Source organism: Panulirus ornatus, chromosome 38 (assembly GCF_036320965.1).
Source record: "Panulirus ornatus isolate Po-2019 chromosome 38, ASM3632096v1, whole genome shotgun sequence".
Lineage (NCBI taxonomy): Eukaryota > Metazoa > Arthropoda > Malacostraca > Decapoda > Palinuridae > Panulirus > Panulirus ornatus.
Window position 1 is genome coordinate 1522852 of NC_092261.1, and position 21647 is coordinate 1544498.

Sequence of the window (21647 nt, forward strand, 5' to 3'; positions counted from 1 at the left end):
TTTAGAATGTAAGAACAATAATTTCTTTTTGGTTCTCTTAGCTTAAAGCATGATTGAGAGCTGTTAGTGTTCCGGAAAGCTTTTTCAAATAATCCAAGCACAGTTATCAGTAGTGAAGTATTGCAGTTCATCGCGTCAGTTTGATTTGTGTTGATCTGTTGACGTAGGTAACTTTGGAGAACATGATATGTAGTGTGAAGCTGACGGAGTCTAAGGTTCCAGTGTGACGAGAGATTCTTTCCAGGAAGATTTAGATGGGGGTGGAATATGGAAGGGCGAGGAGAGGGAGAGTGATGGGAGTTACTGCCAAGGGAAGCCAAAATGGAAGGGACAGTGTTGTGAGGAGATGGGAACCAAGGGGTGAAGGGAAAGGGTGAAAAGTGCTAAGAGCTAAGGGGGAAGGGAGAGTGGTGCGAGGTGCTTCTAAAGGGAGTCAAGGACAAGGTTGGGCTGTCATCTGTGTGGGTTCACAAGGAATCAAATACGTAGGTCAGTAGTGCTCCACTCCCCCGCCCGCCAGACTATAGTATCCACACTTCACTACTCCTCGCTTCACCTCCAACACTTTGACACACATTCACACGGATGATTTAAGGCCGGTGCAGTGTAGATGCCTTGCATGGAGTTAAACAAGGGAGATGGTTTGCTTGGAGTTAAACAAGGGAGATGGTTTGCTTGGAGTTAAACAGGGGAGATGGTTTGCTTGGAGTTAAACAGGGGAGATGCCTTGCTTAGCCTCACATAGGGGAGATGCAATGCTTGGCCTCACACAGGGGAAAAGCCTTGCTTAGTTTCAAACAAGGGTGTTGCCTTGTTTGGTCTCACACAAGGGAAATTCCTTGTTTGGCTTCACACGGGAAATGCCTTACATGGTCTCACACAGGAGAGATTCCTTGTTTGGATTCATACAAGGAATATGCCTTGTTTGGACTTACGCAAGGGAGATGCCTTGTTATGATAAACACACACATACATGCACACATATAGGCACATATACAGTTTGCCTGTTAACTGGTTTGTATGAAGCGTACAGTAAGTCTTGGGAAGGAGGTGAGAGGTGCGAGCAAGTTTTTAGACTTAGGATGAATTAGTTGTTTGTTATAGGAAAATAGACATTATGTGTTTCTTTGACGACTAAAAATTTTTAAGCTTAGTTTGGTGGGTCTTCTATTTCCTAGGATGAAGGTGGGCTGGACCCATGAGGCGCCTGTCCATCTCAGTGTTGGCTGCTCTGTCCCTCAAGGTTCAGTGGCGACTACACAAAAGGCATATCCTGTCCTTCACAGCCAGGAGGAACGCACACTATAAACTCTAGCCATTTTAATCAGTCGTCTAGCCTACCCCTCTCCATCTCACCCCTGACCAACACCTGACCCAAGGCCTCACAACTCTGCGTTCTTTGGATCTCGCTAAGGTTACATCATTCAACTCTTGCTGAGCTTGCGTCCTTCGGTTGTTTGGACGCAGTCTCAAGTTTCATTCCTCTGGCAAGAGTACAGTGTTTATTCTAGGGCTTCCTTCATTATGTAATGTCTGTAGTCATGAAAGAAGTTGTTGATATAACCAGCTATGGGGTTGCCGAGGCACTTGGGGATGCTAGTATCAGTGTTTCTTTGTCAGAAATATTTTTTAATTGTGCCAGTTTGACCTCGCTGTCGTGCTACCCTCGTGGGGTCAGTGTGGTGTCAAAAAGTTTGAGCAAAGTCTCTAATGGACCTGATGGTTACTCTCACCATGTTAGAAGGCCAGCTGTTTTGGTTCGGTGGGCAGTTGCCTTGTCTCAGTGGCCATCTGTTAGGCCTAGGTGGCCAACTGCCTTGTCTAGGTGAGGTATATATCAAGTGGGACCTCGTGCGACCTCATGCGACAGCACTGACCTTTGACCCAAGGTGTCCTGCTCATCATCATTACACTGCCTCTTGACCCCACCACACTTCTTGAAGGGTTTCCTTGAGGATCTGGGGTGTAGCTTCTGCTTCTGGTGATCGTATACATATTATACATATTCGCCGTTTGATAAGAACAGAGGACTGAGCCTAAGAGGGAATATCCTCACTTGGCCCTCTTCTCTGTTCCTTCTTTTGGAAAAATAAAAACTGGAAGGGAGGATTTCCAGCCCCCGCTCCCTCCCCTTTTAGTCACCTTTAACGACACTCAGGGTTGCTGGTATTACTTCTGCACCCATAATCCAGGAAATCCTTCAGCTCCAAGGTTGCACCACTTCCAGTAGCAGGGAAATGATGGACCCTTTTGGACAAAGAAGGTGTTTTACGAGAGCGTACAATGATAAGTCTTTCTTTAGTGCTGGAGAACAATGTATTTTTTCAATGCTGGTAAACAAAACTGTTCATGACTGCAGGAGAACAAGTGTATGAAAGAAGGACCTCAAGGGCCGAGTGAGTTACGTCACCAAGATGAGCAATATAAGTCTTAAGGTGTTGACTGTCTGTGCGTCATGATGTAGACCAACCACTTCACTGATGGTGGGTCCAGCCATGCGTGGCAGCACTCCTGCCTGACCACTGTATGTACGTCATGTTTATTGTCAACTCGCCAGGCTCGACGATAGAACCTTGAACACGACGGTATGGCTGTTAAGGACGACATTAATACCTTTAAGAGCGATGATATTAACTCTTGAGCACAACGATACGACCCTGGAGTACGATGTTGCCCATGGTATCGTCAAGTCCACCAGAATACTTGTAGCATCGTCTTGTGCCGAGGACTGATCTCTCCTACAAGCAGGGTTGAGAGATCCTCATACATGAACTATTTATTGGACCATATGTGAGGTGCGTGTTCCTCCCAGCCCTCCAGACTGCCCTGCAGCGCCACAGACACGGCCTTTAAAGGGTAGAATTGGAACAGGAGGAGAGTCGACGGTGTGGCAGAGGTTGGCACAGATGTCAAATATCGTCTGGCAATTTTTCATGGTCAAAGGAGGGAATGGTGTCCATACTATCCCATGTTGGTCTTTGTAGTCTGGCTCAGGTTTGGTCCGCCAATATTTCGGGGGTGAGAAAGGATCGATTTGGCCTCAAAAGTATGCATGTAATCAACTGCAAACACTCTCAGTTGGATGTATGTGGGGCTTGGCTGTGGATGGTATGTCCTGGCTAGTGCATTATACATGACATCTAGGAAGCGGATCTTAGGAGTTATGGCTATTGTGTGATTATGAGACTCCCTCCCACTAAGGTACAAATAGGTAATTACAAACATTATTGCCATTTTTTCTTTTTCCTGCATTTCATACACCAGTGCTTCCTTCTTCGTAGCAAGATGGCGTCAGGAACGTAAGAATTGTGGCCTTATATCCACACGTCTACTGTCTTCCTCTTACACACACACACACACACACACACACACACACACAATATATATATATATATATATATATATATATATATATATATATATATATATATATATATATATATATATATTTTTTTTTTTTTTTTTTTTCAAACTATTCGCCATTTCCCGCGTTAGCGAGGTAGCGTTAAGAACAGAGAACTGGGCCACTGAGGGAATATCCTCACCTAGCCCCCTTCTCTGTTCCTTCTTTTGGAAAGTTAAAAAAAAATTGAGAGGGGAGGATTTCCAGCCCCCCGCTCCCTCCCCTTTTAGTCGCCTTCTACGACACGCAGGGAATACGTGGGAAGTATTCTTTCTCCCCTATCCCCAGGGATAATATATATATATATATATATATATATATATATATATATATATATATATATATATATATATATATATATATATATATATATGTATATATATATATATATATATATATATATATATATATATATATATATATATATATATATATATATATATATATATATATATATATATATATATATATAATGTGAGTGTGTGTGTAAGCAGACCAGAGAAGATGGCTTGGATTCACATGAGCCTTGGTCCCACATGGAAAAAGAAGGAAGCAGTTCAGAGCGCGTTTGTTTTAATCATGTGATCAGCATATTCATGGTGATGAAAACTATTGCAACAACCAACCAACGTGTTTACTTCTTTTTCCTCATTTATTCATTCAGACAGACAGATACATATATACATATATATATATATATATATATATATATATATATATATATATATATATATATATATATATATATATATATATATATATATATATACAGTGAACGAGAGATCGGATGTGTGATAACGAGGCCGGAAGGACTGGATTCTTACTTGAATATGTTTGCAGGTGATGATGATGATGATGATGATGCCAAGGTTAGGTGGGAAGTAAAACGCAAGAAGGATTGCGTTAGTTGACAAAGGGACCTTGAAAAACTGCGAAGTTGGTCTGATACATGGTTGATCACATTCAGCCGGAATAAATGTAGGGTAATGAAGATGGGATGCAGTTGGAGAAGACCTCAGCATGATTATTATCTGGAAGGATGAGCTTAATGTTGGTGTTTGTGTGTGTGTGTGGCGTGTGTGTGTGTGTGTGGCGTGTAGAGAGAGAGAGAGAGAGAGAGAGAGAGAGAGAGAGAGAGAGAGAGAGAGAGAGAGAGTATTTAACCGTAGGAGTAAAGACGTGGTACACATGCACAAAGTTAACAGATGGGGAAACACAAGTGTTAAACTCTCTACCTGTAATTCTCATATGATAAACACTTGAGAATATGGCACTGTTGATAGGCTGGGATGAGTCTAAGTTGTGGGCATGAGGGGTGGGGACCGGGTCCCATGCTCCGTGACATGGCTACAGTAGGGGAGCAGTTTGAGTGGCGACCCAGCGGCCCCTTGAATGACTGGTGTAACACGGTGAATGCGAGGAATTGCCGATGAATAAAGTCATCACGACCTACCCTTGCAGATACCCCGGCCCTCTTGGCTGGGGCACGGCAAGAGTTGTGCATGTAGGAATGGACACACGGCGCTTGAGGGGTGTGGAAAGTGTGTGTATAGGGTAAGGAAGGTGCTTGTTTGGTTAGAGAATGTGTTCTGTGCTTGCAAGGGTGGAGCATGTGCTCTGCGTGAGCTTTTCTAAAACGTAAATGAGTACTAAGTGTGCTTGTAGGAGGGGTTAGGATATGTAATAACTTTGCCTGTTGGAAAGGAGAAGGGGTGCTGTCTCGTGCTTCATTTAGGAAATATTAAGCTTACTTGAACATGGTATGTTTCAAGATGTGGAGGAGGCACACTCGGTATGGTCGGCAAAGGCTGTATACTGGATGACTCTGTTGTCTAAGGAGGTGGGGAGCAAACAGACAATGTATGGTAGCAGACTGGAGGCAATGCTGGGTGGTATTCTCGCAAAGCTATCATAGCAGTTGCTTGTGCAGCTAAGTGACTAGCAAGCAGGAAGGGATCACGACAGTGGGTGTTCATGCCTTGAAAACCAGTTCATCAGTTTACTTTGTGACGTAACACCAGCATGGTGGGGCAACTCTGGTAAAGTTGGATTGTGGATGTGGCTCATAGCTTTATGCTGAGCTTGTCTCGTAAATGCGTTAGTAGATTTCTCTATGCTGGAGCCTTATCTTTGCTTCAAAAGAAGTCTTAAATTCATCCATAGTGAAGCGTTGAGTTTGCCGTTAGAAAATTTTCATGTTTGCCCTTAAAGAATTTCTAAGTTTGCCTTCAGAGGAGAATTAAGTTTGCCTTTAAAATAGTGTTAAGTTTGCCATAGAGAATATTTAACTTTGTCTTTAGGAGAGTGTTAAGTTCGCCTTTGGAGAACCGTTAAGTTCGGCTTCAGTCTTGGTAATGTTTTTTATATCTGATCTTTCATATCTGGTGCCTGTGTGGCGGCCAGTCGCTGGGTCGTGAAGGCAGACTTGCTATATCTACAGGCGCGGGTGTGGTCATCCGGCGGTTCGGTGTAGCAAGGTCTGCTTGCTTCTCAACACAACTTCTTTGTTTTGCCTGGCTGTAGCTTTTGCCAACTCTCCAAAAAGTTTGAGAATGTAGTAATTCTTTCCTTATTTCTTTACTCAAACAAACATTTGTTAAGATAGCTGACAGTCCATTGGTACTCAGGATACTCCAGTATAAAACACAGGTTCTGATTAAGCGTTGAAAATAAATTGGAAATTCGTCTTTCCATCGTTTTCTTATTGAGGAATCACTGAGCTATTTGTATCCAGACTCCAGTGATATTTTAGTGTGAATAATGATGATAAAGGCTGGATGTGTTGGGTGGTGGGCAGGTTAGCCAGGCCGGATATCTATAATAAAACTAATATACGAGGAAATCCTGTTGATTGACGCGGGGGTGGGGGGTAGAAGGTACTGGTGGGTAGATAGGAAGGGATGAGGCAGGGTGAAGGATGGGACAAGGGAAGGGACAGTTCCAGAAGCAAGAGCCAGAGGGCTAGGGCAAGGGTGGAACGAATACCGAGCCAGAGAGATAGGGAAGGGATGGGACATCCACTGAGCTAGGGGGATAGGGTAGGGATGGGGCAGGTATCGATCAAGGGATAGGAGGCAGGAGGATCGTGCCCTTCACTCTGAGAATTGATTCACAAAGGCTCCAGGTGCAGGGAGAACCACCCTCTTACCTCCCGTGGTATTGATTGGGAAAGTGTGGCCACTGTTCATGAGGGTAGGTGTGGCCACTGGCCATTAGAGTAGTTGTGGCCACTGGCCATGAAGGGAGACGTGACCACTAGCCATGGGGAGGCGTGGCCAGTTAGTTATAAAGGGAACCACATGACAAAGATTTTGTCCCAGGTTAGAATTTTCGTCGCTGTAAAATGCCCCGCCTGTAGTGCTGACAGTGACATGAACACAGAATGTGTGGTACAGATAGTAACGTGGACACACTTGTAAGTAACCCTTGTAGTGTTATGAAGAAGTAGCGAGGCCAGGCAGAGGAGACATAGGTTAGTAAAGGAAGAACTGAAGTGTAAATTCTTACATTTCACGTGGCGGAATTCGAGGTATCTCGAGTCGACGGGAATGTAGAGACGATACCTGGAGGATGTGATGATGATGACGTCTTTGGTTGGACTGACCAACTTGTAGGGCGGCTCAGGCATGGTGAGGGTCAGGCATGGTGAGGGTCAGACATGGTGAGGGTCAGACATGGTGAGGGTCAGACATGGTGAGGGTTAGGCGTGGTGAGGCTCAGGGGGAGAGGCTAACGTGCACCACTACGGTCTGAGTGTCGATGATGGTGACGTGGTTGGCGGTGGTCCAGTTCTGGAGGGAGTAGGATGTTGTGAAGAGTTGTGTAGCAGGGAGAGCCGTTGTGGAGGGTTGTGTAGCAGGGAGAGCCGTTGTGGAGGGTTGTGTAACGGGGAGCGCCGTTGTGGAGGGTTGTGTAACAGGGAGCGCCGTTGTGGAGGGTTGTGTAGCAGGGAGAGCCGTTGTGAAGAGTTGTGTAGCAGTGAGAGCGGTTGTTAACGTTGATACAACTGGTACGAACGTTGACGCACTAACATCCACCAAATCTATCCATCAGTGTGTGTGTGTGTGTGTGTGTGTGTGTGTGTGTGTGTGTGTGTGTGTGTGTGTGTGTGTGTGTGTGTGTGTGTGTGTGTGTGTGTGTGTGTTCGCAGGATCTGCTGTAGTTTCTTCAGGAAGGAGGAAAGAGGACCTTGGAATCTGGAGGTAAACATTTGTCGAAGCTAAAGGGGTGGATGAACAGCTGGCCTGCTTGTGAGCCGGCTATCTTTCTCTCGTTCTTCTTGAACATTCTGGTGAAGAACTGTTAAAAGGATGTATTTACTTAAGTATACTGTCAAATTACCTCAAGATAGATCTTCTGCCATTTCCTTTTGAGAATCATGTCTTTTTCATGTGAAGGGTTACTCCCCACTCTCGCTCGTACAATGTTGTCTTGTGTGATCCCTTTCCTAGGTAAATTGTTGTCTGCTTCAGTTTCGCAAATACGATCTTTTGCTTAGTATTCATATCCATGTTAACGTAAGTCATTGTTATATATGATATTTAACCATGTTCCTTTCATGAGTCGTTACTATAACTGTTACTGATGGTCGCTCCATTCCTTCCACCTCCTGCTCTTCCTCTTCCATAATATTCTTTCCTTCTCAACGATCTAATTATCTCCATCTTTCCTATCTATTACCTTTGCTTCTGTAGTTATCCTTCTTATGTCTCACGTCTCACTTGTCTGCCCCTGCTCTCCCTTCCCAGACACACACCTGCTAATATTAACTTAGAGCGTCCCCTCAAGGTGTCCTCCACGCTCCTCCCTCATGTATTTCCCAGTCTTCCTTCTACTGTCTGCACGATGGTTGCCTCTCAGTGGCTTCAGAAGTTCCCATACCTTTTTCTCTGTAAGACTTCCCTCTTGCCTCACTTCATCTCGCTCTAGTGTCACACCACATCTCACGACCGATCTGTTCCTCCTCAGTTCCCTCGTTATATTATCCCGACAGAATTCAGTCGGATTCAGGTATTCGCAGCCGCCTTCTGTCTAACATCCATCTTCGTGCTCGTCCTCCTTCCCTGACACTCATCTCGACGTTGAAGATTTCATCTCTAATGCTCTCTATATATCTGATCTCCCTATCACTCTTCGTTGTCAGCTCTCTCATAATATTAACTTCAATTTCCTTCACAAACTTATTCATTCATACTATCTAATCTGAATCTGTGGCTCAGTATGACTGCTGCTCTTTATCTTTAGTCTTGCCGGTGTCAGCGGCTAATCCATTGTGCATCCCATGCTCATCCCGTGAGCGGTGGCGCAAAAGGATTCTCTTTATTACTCTCCATCCTCTCTCCTGGCTCGCTGCCCCCCCCCCCCCCCTCTTCAGTGGGCCACTTATTCCTGCCATGTTCCACACCATCTACCTCAATGTTAACATCTATGGCGTTGTTCAAGACTTCTTCCTCCATCATTCGTGTGAGAGATGTTATTGCATGTCTGTGTACGAGCCTGGATGGACTTGATACGGTTGTGGTGCTAAAGTGCAGTTCGATGACGACGGCTCTTAGGTATCAGGAGATGACTGTGGTGGCCTCTTTCCTTCCTTGAATGTCCTCAGCCTGGGTCTGTCGGAAGGAGTTCCCATCCATCCTAGACACTGCCCGGGCTATGGTCATCCACCCTCTGCTGCAATATATGTTCTCTGTCTGTGTCACCTTCACTGACACTCTTCCAAACTTAACTTCCCAGGTAAACTACCTGATAACTTCCCAAGTAAACTGCCAGTTAACTTCGCAGCTAACTGTCTGTCAACTTCCCAGGTAAACTGCCTGTTAACTCCTCAGACAGCCAACATTATGAGCTCCCAGCGAAGCAGCCGAGGAATTCTTGGGGAACTCTGCTTGGCGTGATCATAACCTTTCCCAGAATTATGGGACGTATTGATTGTGCAAACACGGCCTGCTGAGGAAGCCGTGCCTGGCTTGATGCGTGCAGCCTCGTCGTGCTAAGGGTTCGTCCCATCGTGCTCCAAGGTAGTTATTCCCTCATGCTCCAAGGCGATAACATCGTGGTTAAGTTTGGTGAACTATAAGTGACATGTGGAGGAAAGAATATTTCTAGGCACGGAGGTGCTCGAGAGGCCGGTGTGATGAGGGAGCTACTAAAGATGAAGAATGGCCTCCGTTTCTTTAAGGCTTCAGCAGTGACGGGAAGTGGACTGGTTCAACAATGTACTGATAACGGGAACTGGAAGATAAGGTAGTGCCTTAGATTACTAAGGCATATTGGAGGTTCACTTAGAATACAAAGGCATATTGGAGGTTCACTTAGAAGGTAACGATAAGATAAGGTCAGTGAAGGAGGACGGGAATAAAGGTTGGGTTGGAGAAAAACGATGTGGATTAGCCGTTCAGTTTTGGACTGGGTTTGGTCAAGAATGGCTGAACGGCTACATCCTTCCTCAATCTTTCATCATGAGGACGAGTATGTCTCTGGCGAGGGGTTAGCAAGGGGAAGTGATGTAAGGTGAAATCTGGCACGAAATTGAAAATATGGCCATTCAGAAGCAATTTTTTCAAGATCATAGATATGGTGATTCCAGGTGAGTTTTTCTTGTGTTGAGTATTTCGTAATGTTTAACTGGATGTGCAGTTTGTATTAGTTTGAAGGTTAGGTGTGATCCGAGTTTTATCAACTACTAAATACTGTTAGTGTGTGTTTTTGATGCATTAGTTGTTGAAAGGTTGGGTTTGTTGTCTTACTACGTGATGGCTGTAAATTCAGAAACGAGAGAAAAAGATGACATTGTGTCAATCTGGAGGGAGATGGATGGAGGGGTCTTAAGTACACTGTTATCTACATAATAGTGAGTATGGTCGGTGATAGTCGTTATCATGTAGTGGAAAAAGGACTAGAAGAGTAGGGTCTTGGGGAACTCCAACACTTGTGGAGAAATAACTGAAATGAGATCCGTCCATCATTGTACGAGATAAAGAGGCGATGTGAAACCTCGAGGTTGGCAGCCAGAGAAGACGGGCAGACCTGGCAGAAGAGTAAGACGATTACCTCGATCAAGGGCTGAGCGATGGTAAACAAACAGTGGGTCAGAAGGTTTGGCTTTATGTAGAGAGGGTGCATAGCGCCTGCATTCTGTAACTTTGGGACATACATGACTCGCTCAGTGACAGCAGACTGTGTATTCTAGTCAGAAAAGAATAGGGAATGGATCGTTCATTTTCCAGGATAATGATTCCCGTTATGTTTTCCACACAGGTGCTCTATTAGTGGGGTCAACAGAGGAGGGACGAGTGCAGCTCGCTGAGTCCACTCAATTAGCCGACCTGTTGCGCCAAATCGTTCGGGATTTGGCTTCACGCTGGGAGATCGTGTTGCCATCGCGTCTCAAGGCTTGCGGCAGCGTTCGTATAAGAGAGACATTAAGGTCAGTCTTTTAAGATGTTGATATGATTTGTGAAATCCTATACTGTTCCCTAGCTTGCTAATGAAAGATTTTTCCAGTTCAAAGTGATAGACACTAAACTTTTACATGAAAAGTAAAAACAAATTCTTAAGATTTTCTGTGACATAAACCTTGCAATGAATTACTAGGTTGTACCAAATCTTTATGGGACTATTCCATAATGGGATAGAAGAGCAGCATGTAAATATTCCAGGATCTTATCCCCAGTACTAGTGCATGGGACACCACACACCTGTACGATACAACTTCTTAGATAAGCCTAATTGCTGGAAGGTAATGTCGGCCACACTGTGAGCCTGACAGGCCAGATCGGTGCGGGTCCTGATAGTGGCTGGACATCAGGTCATGGACGTATTCTTTGATCGCTGTCTGGAGGGACGGGTTGTGGGAGGTGCATCTGGAAGGGTTTTCTAACAGGTTCTTAGGAGTTTTGACTGGAAATGACGAGTTTTGGAGGTAAAAGATTTAGAGAGTCTGTTGGAGTCTTTTGGGAGTGCAATGGAGGAGGAAGTTAGGAAAACATAGGAGAAATAGAAAAATAACAGTTCCTGGAACTCACCCGAGGTGCTGCATATTTGTGTGGTTCAGTAGCATATAATGTTTAACAATGATCATTACAATATGACATACCAGCTAATGCATTGTATAATCAGTGATTACCTGTAAACCTTTGAATATCTGTGTTGCTCGCCTTGTCGTTATGTGTATCCTGTTATATATAATACAGTCGAAGCCTCATAACAGGTCGTCTGACCTTGAAATTGTTCCATTTTTGGATGAAACTGTTAGAGAAGTGGTTGAGGAAGCTCGGTCGGAAAGTAGATGAAGGCTTTCGTTACGACTGTGGGTGAAGGAGGTCGTTTGGGAAGTGGATGAAGGAGCTCATTAGCGAAGTCAAAAAACTTTTTCGAGAGACTTTGATAAGATACACTTTAAGGTGATGTTATGTTAGCAGTGTACAAAGTGGTGTCACAAATGTGTTCGTGAGGATGAAGTTGAAGTATGTTTATATAAGAACAATTTTAGACACACACACACACACACACACACACACACACACACACATACGCGAGCATTAGTGGTGGAAAACTGGAATATGATTAAGCGATAAACCTGTACGTGTTGACGGTATGGAAAAGTTCAAATAGTACGACATTAGAGGAAGTTCACAATACGCTGATCCACGAGCGAGCGCGCAACTCCCTCCCCGTACTGTGTAGCCTCAAGCCTTGTTCATAGGAAGGGAGAGGCGTCCTCGAACACTAGCAGACTGGAAGAGACCACAACAAGGAGTACCACTTGAGATGTGCCGGTCGTAGAAGACGGAAGATCCAGTGAATACAGTAAAACAATGCTCGAGGTTGTGAAGATATGCGATGGGGATAGGGGATTAAGAATGCTTCCCACGTATTCCCTGCGTGTCGTAGAAGGCGACTAAAAGGGGAGGGAGCGGGGGGCTGGAAATCCTCCCCTCTTGTTTTTTTTTAACTTTCCAAGAGAAGGAACAGAGAAGGGGGCCATGTCGTATATATATATTATTCCTAGGGATTGGGGAGAAAGAATACTTCCCACGTATTCCCTGCGTGTCGTAGAAGGCGACTAAAAGGAGAGGGAGCGGGGGGCTGGAAGTCCTCCCCTCTTGTTTTTTTTTAACTTTCCAAGAGAAGGAACAGAGAAGGGGGCCAGGTGAGGATATTCCCTCAGAGGCTCAGTCCTCTGTTCTTAACGCTACCTGGAGAGAATGAGTGGGGAAAGATTGACCAAGAGGATATATATGTCAGAGGTGGAGGGAACGAGGAGAAGTGGGAGACCAAATTGGAGGTGGAAAGATGGAGTGAAAAAGATTTTGAGTGATCGGGGCCTGAACATGCAGGAGGGCGAAAGGCGTGCAAGGAATAGAGTGAATTGGAACGATGTGGTGTACCGGGGTCGACGTGCTGTCAATGGATTGAACCAGGGCATGTGAAGCATCTGGGATAAACCATGCAAAGTGTGTGGGGCCTGGATGTGGAAAGGGAACTGTGGTTTCGGTGCATTATTACATGACAGCTAGAGACTGAGTGTGAACGAATGGGGCCTTTGGTGTTTTTCCTAGCGCTACCTCGCACACATGAGGGGGGAGGGGGTTGTTATTCCATGTGTGGCGAGGTGGCGATGGGAACAAATAAAGGCAGACAGTATGAATTATGTACATGTGTGTATATGTATATGTCTGTGTGTGTATATATATATATATACATTGAGATGTATAGGTATGTATATCGTGCGTGTGTGGACATGTATGTATATACATGTGTATGTGGGCGGGTTGGGCCATTCTTTCGTCTGTTTCCTTGCGCTACCTCGTTAACGCGGGAGACAGCGACAAAGCAAAATAATAATGATGATAATAATAATAATAATAATAATAATATATATATATATATATATATATATATATATATATATATATATATATATATATATATATATATATATATATATATATATATATATATATATATATATATAGTTATTAACTCTTAACTCCAGTACCACGAGAAATATTAGTGAAGGTCTATACTAATTAGATAGCTTTATTATTGATAAAATATGTAAGCAATTCCCCTTCTTGTCCTAATAATAAGTTTATGATACGCTCGTTCTGTCTTGGACAATTTCTTATATACCAAATGGCGTCCTAGCTACAGCTCTTCGTTGTATATCAACTGACATATCTTTCTTGTATCTCCCCTGATGATGTGATTATTACACGAAAGTGCACTTGGGAACTTATCATGTTTCATTTTCCCCGTGGACTCATATATATATATATATATATTGATTGAGAGGGTGAAGGCATGTACAGAGCATCAGATTGGGGAAGAGCAGTGCGGTTTCAGAAGTGGTAGAGGATGTGTGGATCAGGTGTTTGCTTTGAAGAATGTATGTGAGAAATACTTAGAAAAGCAAATGGATTTGTATGTAGCATTTATGGATCTGGAGAAGGCATATGATAGAGTTGATAGAGATGCTCTGTGGAAGGTATTAAGAATATATGGTGTGGGAGGCAAGTTGTTAGAAGCAGTGAAAAGTTTTTATCGAGGATGTAAGGCATGTGTACGTGTAGGAAGAGAGGAAAGTGATTGGTTCTCAGTGAATGTAGGTTTGCGGCAGGGGTGTGTGATGTCTCCATGGTTGTTTAATTTGTTTATGGATGGGGTTGTAAGGGAGGTAAATGCAAGAGTCCTGGAAAGAGGGGCAAGTATGAAGTCTGTTGGGGATGAGAGAGCTTGGGAAGTGAGTCAATTGTTGTTCGCTGATGATACAGCGCTGGTGGCTGATTCATGTGAGAAACTGCAGAAGCTGGTGACTGAGTTTGGTAAAGTGTGTGGAAGAAGAAAGTTGAGAGTAAATGTGAATAAGAGCAAGGTTATTAGGTACAGTAGGGGTGAGGGTCAAGTCAATTGGGAGGTGAGTTTGAATGGAGAAAAACTGGAGGAAGTGAAGTGTTTTAGATATCTGGGAGTGGATCTGTCAGCGGATGGAACCATGGAAGCGGAAGTGGATCATAGGGTGGGGGAGGGGGCGAAAATTTTGGGAGCCTTGAAAAATGTGTGGAAGTCGAGAACATTATCTCGGAAAGCAAAAATGGGTATGTTTGAGGGAATAGTGGTTCCAACAATGCTGTATGGTTGCGAGGCGTGGGCTATGGATAGAGATGTGCGCAGGAGGATGGATGTGCTGGAAATGAGATGTTTGAGGACAATGTGTGGTGTGAGGTGGTTTGATCGAGTAAGTAACGTAAGGGTAAGAGAGATGTGTGGAAATAAAAAGAGCGTGGTTGAGAGAGCAGAAGAGGGTGTTTTGAAATGGTTTGGGCACATGGAGAGAATGAGTGAGGAGAGATTGACCAAGAGGATATATGTGTCGGAGGTGGAGGGAACGAGGAGAAGAGGGAGACCAAATTGGAGGTGGAAAGATGGAGTGAAAAAGATTTTGTGTGATCGGGGCCTGAACATGCAGGAGGGTGAAAGGAGGGCAAGAAATAGAGTGAATTGGAGTCATGTGGTATACAGGGGTTGACGTGCTGTCAGTGGATTGAAGCAAGGCATGTGAAGCGTCTGGGGTAAACCATGGAAAGCTGTGTAGGTATGTATATTTGCGTGTGTGGACGTGTGTATGTACATGTGTATGGGGGGGGGGGGGGGGGGGGGGGGGCCATTTCTTTCGTCTGTTTCCTTGCGCTACCTCGCAAACGCGGGAGACAGCGACAAAGTATAAAAAAAAAAAAAAAAAAAAAAAAAAAAAAAAATATATATATATATATATATATATATATATATATATATATATATATATATATATATATATATATATATATATATATATATATATATATTATAGGGCAAGGAATAGAGTGAATTGGATCGATGTGGTATACCGGGGTTGACGTGCTGTCAGTGGATTGAATCAGGGCATGTGAAGCGTCTGGGGTAAACCATGGAAAGTTGTGTGGGACCTGGATGTGGAAAGGGAGCTGTGGTTTCGGGCATTATTGCATGACAGCTAGAGACTGAGTGTGAACGAATGGGGCCTTTGTTGTCTTTTCCTCGTGCTACCTCGCACACATGAGGGGGGAGGGGGATGGTATTCCATGTGTGGCGAGGTGGCGATGGGAATGAATAAAGGCAGACAGTGTGAATTGAGTGCATGGGTATATATGTATGTGCCTGTGTGTGTATATATATGTGTACATTGAGATGTATAGGTATGTATATTTGCGTGTGTGGACGTGTATGTATATACATTGTGTATGGGGGTGGGTTGGGCCATTTCTTTCGTCTGTTTCCTTACGCTACCTCGCAAACGCGGGAGACAGCGACAAAGCAAAATAGATAAATAAATATTAAATATATATATATATATATATATATATATATACATATATATATATATATATATATATATATATATGTGTGTGTGTGTGTGTGTGTGTGTGTGTGTGTGTGTGTGTGTGTGTGTGTGTCTGTGTGTCTGTGTATGAATGTACGTATATAAAGATTACTTCCTTAAAAGAGTGAGGAACACTCCAATTAGAAGGCATATCAGGAAAAAAAAAAAGATGTCAGGAAAGATGTGAGAGCGTGTGTACACCAAGTGAGTTGGACAGATGCGACAAGGTCGGTAATGATGAATGCAGCGACCATTGAAAAATGTAAAAACTTGTATGAAAGAAGTGAAAGGCTACAAGATAGGATCCCATGACTCTTTCATCCAGTGATACACACCCTCATTCATCGCCGTGTTCGCCTCAATTCACCCCCAGATCTGTTCGCTCCATGTTTATTTCCCCGTTTATCCCGCCATCCATTTGTACCTTATTCATACTATCATGAGTCCCCATTAGTTAAAGTCACCTCAGACCTCCCTATTGTCTTCAATCCTCTCTCCTCCGAAAACTGTTTCTTCTGCAGTTACCTGGTCCATCCCTTCAGGTTATCCCACTAGCTATACCTGGTCATTTCTCTTTTCTCTTAGGTTATATTGATTCACTGCTTCATCTCCACTTTCTTCTTTCATCCTCACTGTACTCATCCCCCATTTATTGACGAGCAGCTTGCCAGATAGTTGTCGTTCCACGAACGCTAGACGTTCTTGGCAAACTTACGACAGATTAACACCTTAATGCCCTGATTACTTTCTTAGAAACAAGTGCTGGGATCTTAGCTCTTACATGACCTTGCTTACTTTTTTATATAGCATTTTTATTTCTCAGACCTGTGTGTGCTTCATTGCAGAGCTGACCTCGGTGGGGACTTATTTCATTGAAGAAGGAATCATGCAATGTTCTTTATGAATGATATAGAGGCTGGAGGAGGCAAGGAAAGGTGTGCACCGTTTGATGCGACACTTTTATCTCGGACGGATCCAGGAAGTAATTTCAGGTTAGGTTACCTTGGTGTCAAGTGTGTCATACACCTGTGTCACGTTGGTGTCAAGTCAGTTGTGAAAATCAGCTCTGGCATGTGACAGTAATGCACTTATCTTCGCTGCTGCTGTATACCTTAAAACATTTTCCGTGCCCACGCGTGGACGCACACAATACAGGCACAGACAGGCAGACAAAACACTGAAAACGTAACGCCAAACAGTGATATCCAGGTCACTCTGAGATATATGTGCTGTCAGCTTTGTTGTCAGGAGGGTCATTAACTTCAACCATAACCTCCCACATCACTGAAATAACCGAGCGGGTTAATGAAGGAAGAGGAAGATGTGGCACGTGATGACCTGCTCGGGTTCTGGAGCAGCTAAATGTAGTTACGGGTAAAGTTTGAGGGTGTCATCTAGAGTTTTAAAGTATCACAAAGTTGAGGCAAGTCTGTGAATTCCCCGGATCCCAGTGGTCCGAACCCTAACCCGTGTTTTGCCAGCAAGTCTGAGGAAAGTGAGACACATGTACTGCTGCACGGTATGTTACTGCTGGTTACTCTGACATGATGCACGGTATGTTACTGCTGGTTACTCTGACATGATGCACGGTATGTTACTGCTGTTGCTGGTTACTTTGACAGAATAGCTATTTCAGGTGTTGTGTCCTTCCTGTAGGTTGTGTTGCACGTTCTCCGTGGCTGCTTCTTGCTGTCTCCTCTTCTTACGTGGAGTGTGTGGTTGTGCTAGTGGTCACTTGTGGAGAGCTGTTCTTCATCTCTTTTCATGCTGACCTCCATCGTATATGTTGTTGTCTGTTTTCTTCATATTTGTTGCTTTCCACTTGACTTTTGGATTAGCTGTTTGTTTCTCTTACCGTATTGCCTACTTGTTATTACTTCGTGTTTATTTGTTTCTTTTTTATCATTTTACGTTTGTCTGGTTTTGTTCCAGTGTGTCGCCTCTCTGTTGTCTTTCTCACTCTTCCTCCTAGTATCCTGCTGTTTTGTCTAGATATATCTCATATATGGCTCTGTATCCCTCCATGTTGGTTGTTAGCTGTCTCCATCATGTTTGGTCCTCCTAGTTGCATGTCTTCTGGTATTCATTTGTTATGTTTGGATGACGCACATGTTTCACTTTGATTCATTCTTCCTGTGTTTGCTGTCTGTATCTGTTTCTCATTCTAATATTGCCTTTAACATTGTCAGTCTTTTATTGTGCTCGTTAACTCTCATCGTGATTATCAACTTTCTTTGTGCTCATCATCTTTCATATTTTCTGTTTCTTTTCCTCCCACCAACTAACTTGACCTTCCATCAAGCTGTGTCGTCATCTTGAGCGAAAAAAAAACATTCTCCGATGTCAAGATGTAGTTAGACCCGGACTATTCCTGTGTGGATGTGACCAGCGATGGTATGACGGTTATCAAAGAAATATTCATTAAAAGTTTAGCGTCCACACGACCTTTGTCGGCCGCTCCCTGGCGGCTGTGATAACAATGAATTATTCTTAACAGATAAAGTTTGACCAACATAAACTTTGCTTGGGTCTATTTCATCAGAGTTGATATGATATGGACACATATCTTGGCGTGAAGCGAGTTTAGGAAGTAATTAAAGAAGTTTCCCCTGATAGTTCTCTCGTTTTCTGTTAAACATCCTTTACCTTCATATTTACTTGAATTCCTAATGACTTGGGATTATTTGCTCGCACCTAAACATTTCTTCACGATATTCTCATACTTATTTCTTTGTATTCGTCTTCTCTAACAAAATGATGATTTGTGTGTGTTTGTCTCACCTAGAATAGGGGGAAAAATAGGGCTTTGTGAGGAAATTTTCTCCGTAAGGCGGAGTCTCTTACCATACCCAGGGCAGGATAAGATCTGACCAAGGGTAGGCCTCCGCGGACCCAGCACGGGCCCAACACTTATCCTCTCTCCTCAGTAGTTGCTCCCCTACCTGCTCAGCACCCCTTCACTGGCCTCAACACTTGTTCAGCGCCCGTTCACTGGCCTCAACACTTGTTCAGCACCCGTTCACTGGCCTCAACACCTGTGCAGCACCCGTTCACTGGCCTCAACACCTGTTCACCGTCCTGAACATGCACCTCCTCTTCACCAACACTTGTCCTTCCCCTACACCAGCACCTGTCCTCCCCTTCACCAACACCTGGCCTCATCCCTTTCACCAACGCCCGTCCTCCCCTTCACCAACACCTATAACCCCCCCCCCCCTGTTCACCAACACCTGTACCCCCACCCAATCAATCAGGGTAAGCTAGAGGCCCGGTAGCCTGCTGGGGCTGGAGCTAAATTTAATCCTATTCTGTCTGTCTCATGTGTAGCTCGCTCCACTGACCACCCTTCCGCTCAACTCCCTCACCTCTATTGCTCCCCTGACCCAATTCCATACTCCTCATACACCCTCACACATACTCCTCATACACCCTTCTTGCACATGCAGCATCCAGTCATTCCTCATCTTCACTCTTACTATTCTCACCAAATTTTTAACATCGTTTCATTACGTTGCGAACGGGATCTGTATGTCTGGCCCTCATACACTGTCCTCATACTTACTTATACTCATTTCCTTACTGGCTTTTATGAGGAATTGCTCGTAGGTGTAGAGCGGGTCTCTGTCACTCCCTTCCAGGTGCTGTGGCCTCATAGAGGTGAGAATCCTTCGTCATATTTGCCTCCAGTGGCCACTAAGGTCATCATCGCCAGATCATCATCAAATCCACCACATCATTTCCAACTTCCGTTTTCTTATTGGTTTCTGCCTGGGGCCAGATATGTTTTCTGATTCTTTCGTTGGTTTTTAATCTCTCTCTCTCTCTCTCTCTCTCTCTCTCTCTCTCTCTCTCTCTCTCTCTCTCTCTCTCTCTCTCTCTCTCTCTCTCTCTCTCTCTCTCTCTCTCTCTATCTATCTATCTATCTATCTCTCTCTATCTACCTATCCCCTCTCACGCCGGCGCACCACGATAAACCCAAGCGCGCGCAGCCCTGCCCACACCAGATCAAGTCTGGACACCCTGCCTCCCTCCCCACACCTTAATTCCTTCTCACCAACCCACAGGTTGGCTGATGGCTGAGTGTGGATGGATAGATGGGTGAGTGAGTGGATGTTGGATAGTTATCCATCGGCGCAGTTGCCTGATTGATTCATCGATATCTGTCTATTTGACTGACTTCGTGTACATCCTCGTCATCCACCTCACGTAGGTGGGTAGGTCCCTGACTACTTTCCTCATGAACTAAGAGCACATTGTTCACCCTCACTGGGATTCTAAACCCACGACTCGTTCGTATTGCATAAGAAAACAAAAAAAATCACCAGAAAATGATGAAGATAATACAGTTCAGCATAATGAAGATGATATAGTTCAATATGATGAAGATACAGTTCAATATGATTAAGATAATACACTTCAGTATGATTAAGATAATACAGTTCAATATGATGAAGAAAAATAAACTGATATTCATCTGGAATCTATGTCGTCAGCTTGAAATAAAACAATATAGCACAACATGGCACACAGTCAGTCAGAACAAGCGCTCGTAACCTCGAGCACTGAAGTACGAACCTTGAATTCATATGATTGTTCAGCCTTCGATCTGACCCCTAAGGGTCTAGGCCTAAGCTTAGCCCATCACATCATACTGGTAGCACTGTCTTGGTCAACACGACTGTCATCACGAGGCTTCATACTTCATTACATTGTCATTTCTACACAGAGTTTAGCCTGGTATTGTACAGCATCACTCACTCACTAGTAATGCTTCATACCAAGTCATTTATAGTACGTATACACTACTGTCATTTCTTGAACAAGTGAAAACTTTTACATAGTAGATCAATATTCAGTGATTCAATATGAATAGAAATAGGAATATATTTATGACAAATATTAATTTCAGTGGAGTTCTTTACTTGCATCTTGCCGTGAGAACAGACATCTTCCCACACAGCTATGGATGGCTTCTCAGAGAAAAATCATTTTGATGGTTTTTATTGTTTTATTTCTTTCGTTTCGTCTTTCCAGTGTATTATTAGCCGCTTTCTCGCGGTTGAACATCAGTAGTGACTATATATGATATTTGAATATCCTTTTTAACGTTAATCATGATATCCTTCCTGTCTCACATACCCCCCACACCACCCTGGCGTATGAGGGAGCAGTGATTACATGGTCGGAAGTTTACGCCGCATCAACAATTATCGAATGTTCCAAAATTATTTGAATCCCAGGAATGACTAGATCATCGGCTACTGTGGAATTATTATGATTTCTGATTTATTGACTATGGACGGAGTGGGGAGGGAAGCCGTGACCTAATGTTAGAGGAGTGTGGTTAGTAATGGATGGGTTGGAGGTGAGATGCGCGATGACCTGACGTCTTCCGAGACAGGACCGGATGGTGTGTAGCTAGTACCTACGGCGAAATTTTCCCAAAAAAACAGTGCCTGCGGGTAGCGCTCACTGCAGGAAGATACAGAGTTATAAAGAACGAGTCGTATGAACTACATGTTAAGGTTAATGTGGAGATTGTGTGTTCATGTTAAGGTTAATGTGGAGATTGTGTGTTCATGTTAAGGTTAATGTGGAGATTGTGTGTTCATGTTAAGGTTAACGTGGAGATTGTGTGTTCATGGAGTGAGAGCCAGCAGTTCGCGTAGAGATGAGGCAGGAAGAAGAGACGGCATCTTGGGCTAATGAAATCAAACTCAGTAGCTACTGAAGTGTTACATCTTGGCACAGTAGCTACTGAAGTGTTACATCTTGGCACAGTTGCTACTGAAGTGTTACATCTTGGCACAGTTGCTACTGAAGTGTTACATCTTGGCACAG

The 21647-nt window shown here is 43.9% G+C and overlaps 1 protein-coding gene across 1 annotated transcript in view; it reads right to left on the minus strand.

Moving 5' to 3' along the window:
* Positions 1-21647, minus strand: part of LOC139760772 (bile salt-activated lipase-like) — an 86035-nt gene that overhangs the window by 26076 nt on the left and 38312 nt on the right. The gene's annotated exons all lie outside the window — the stretch shown is intronic.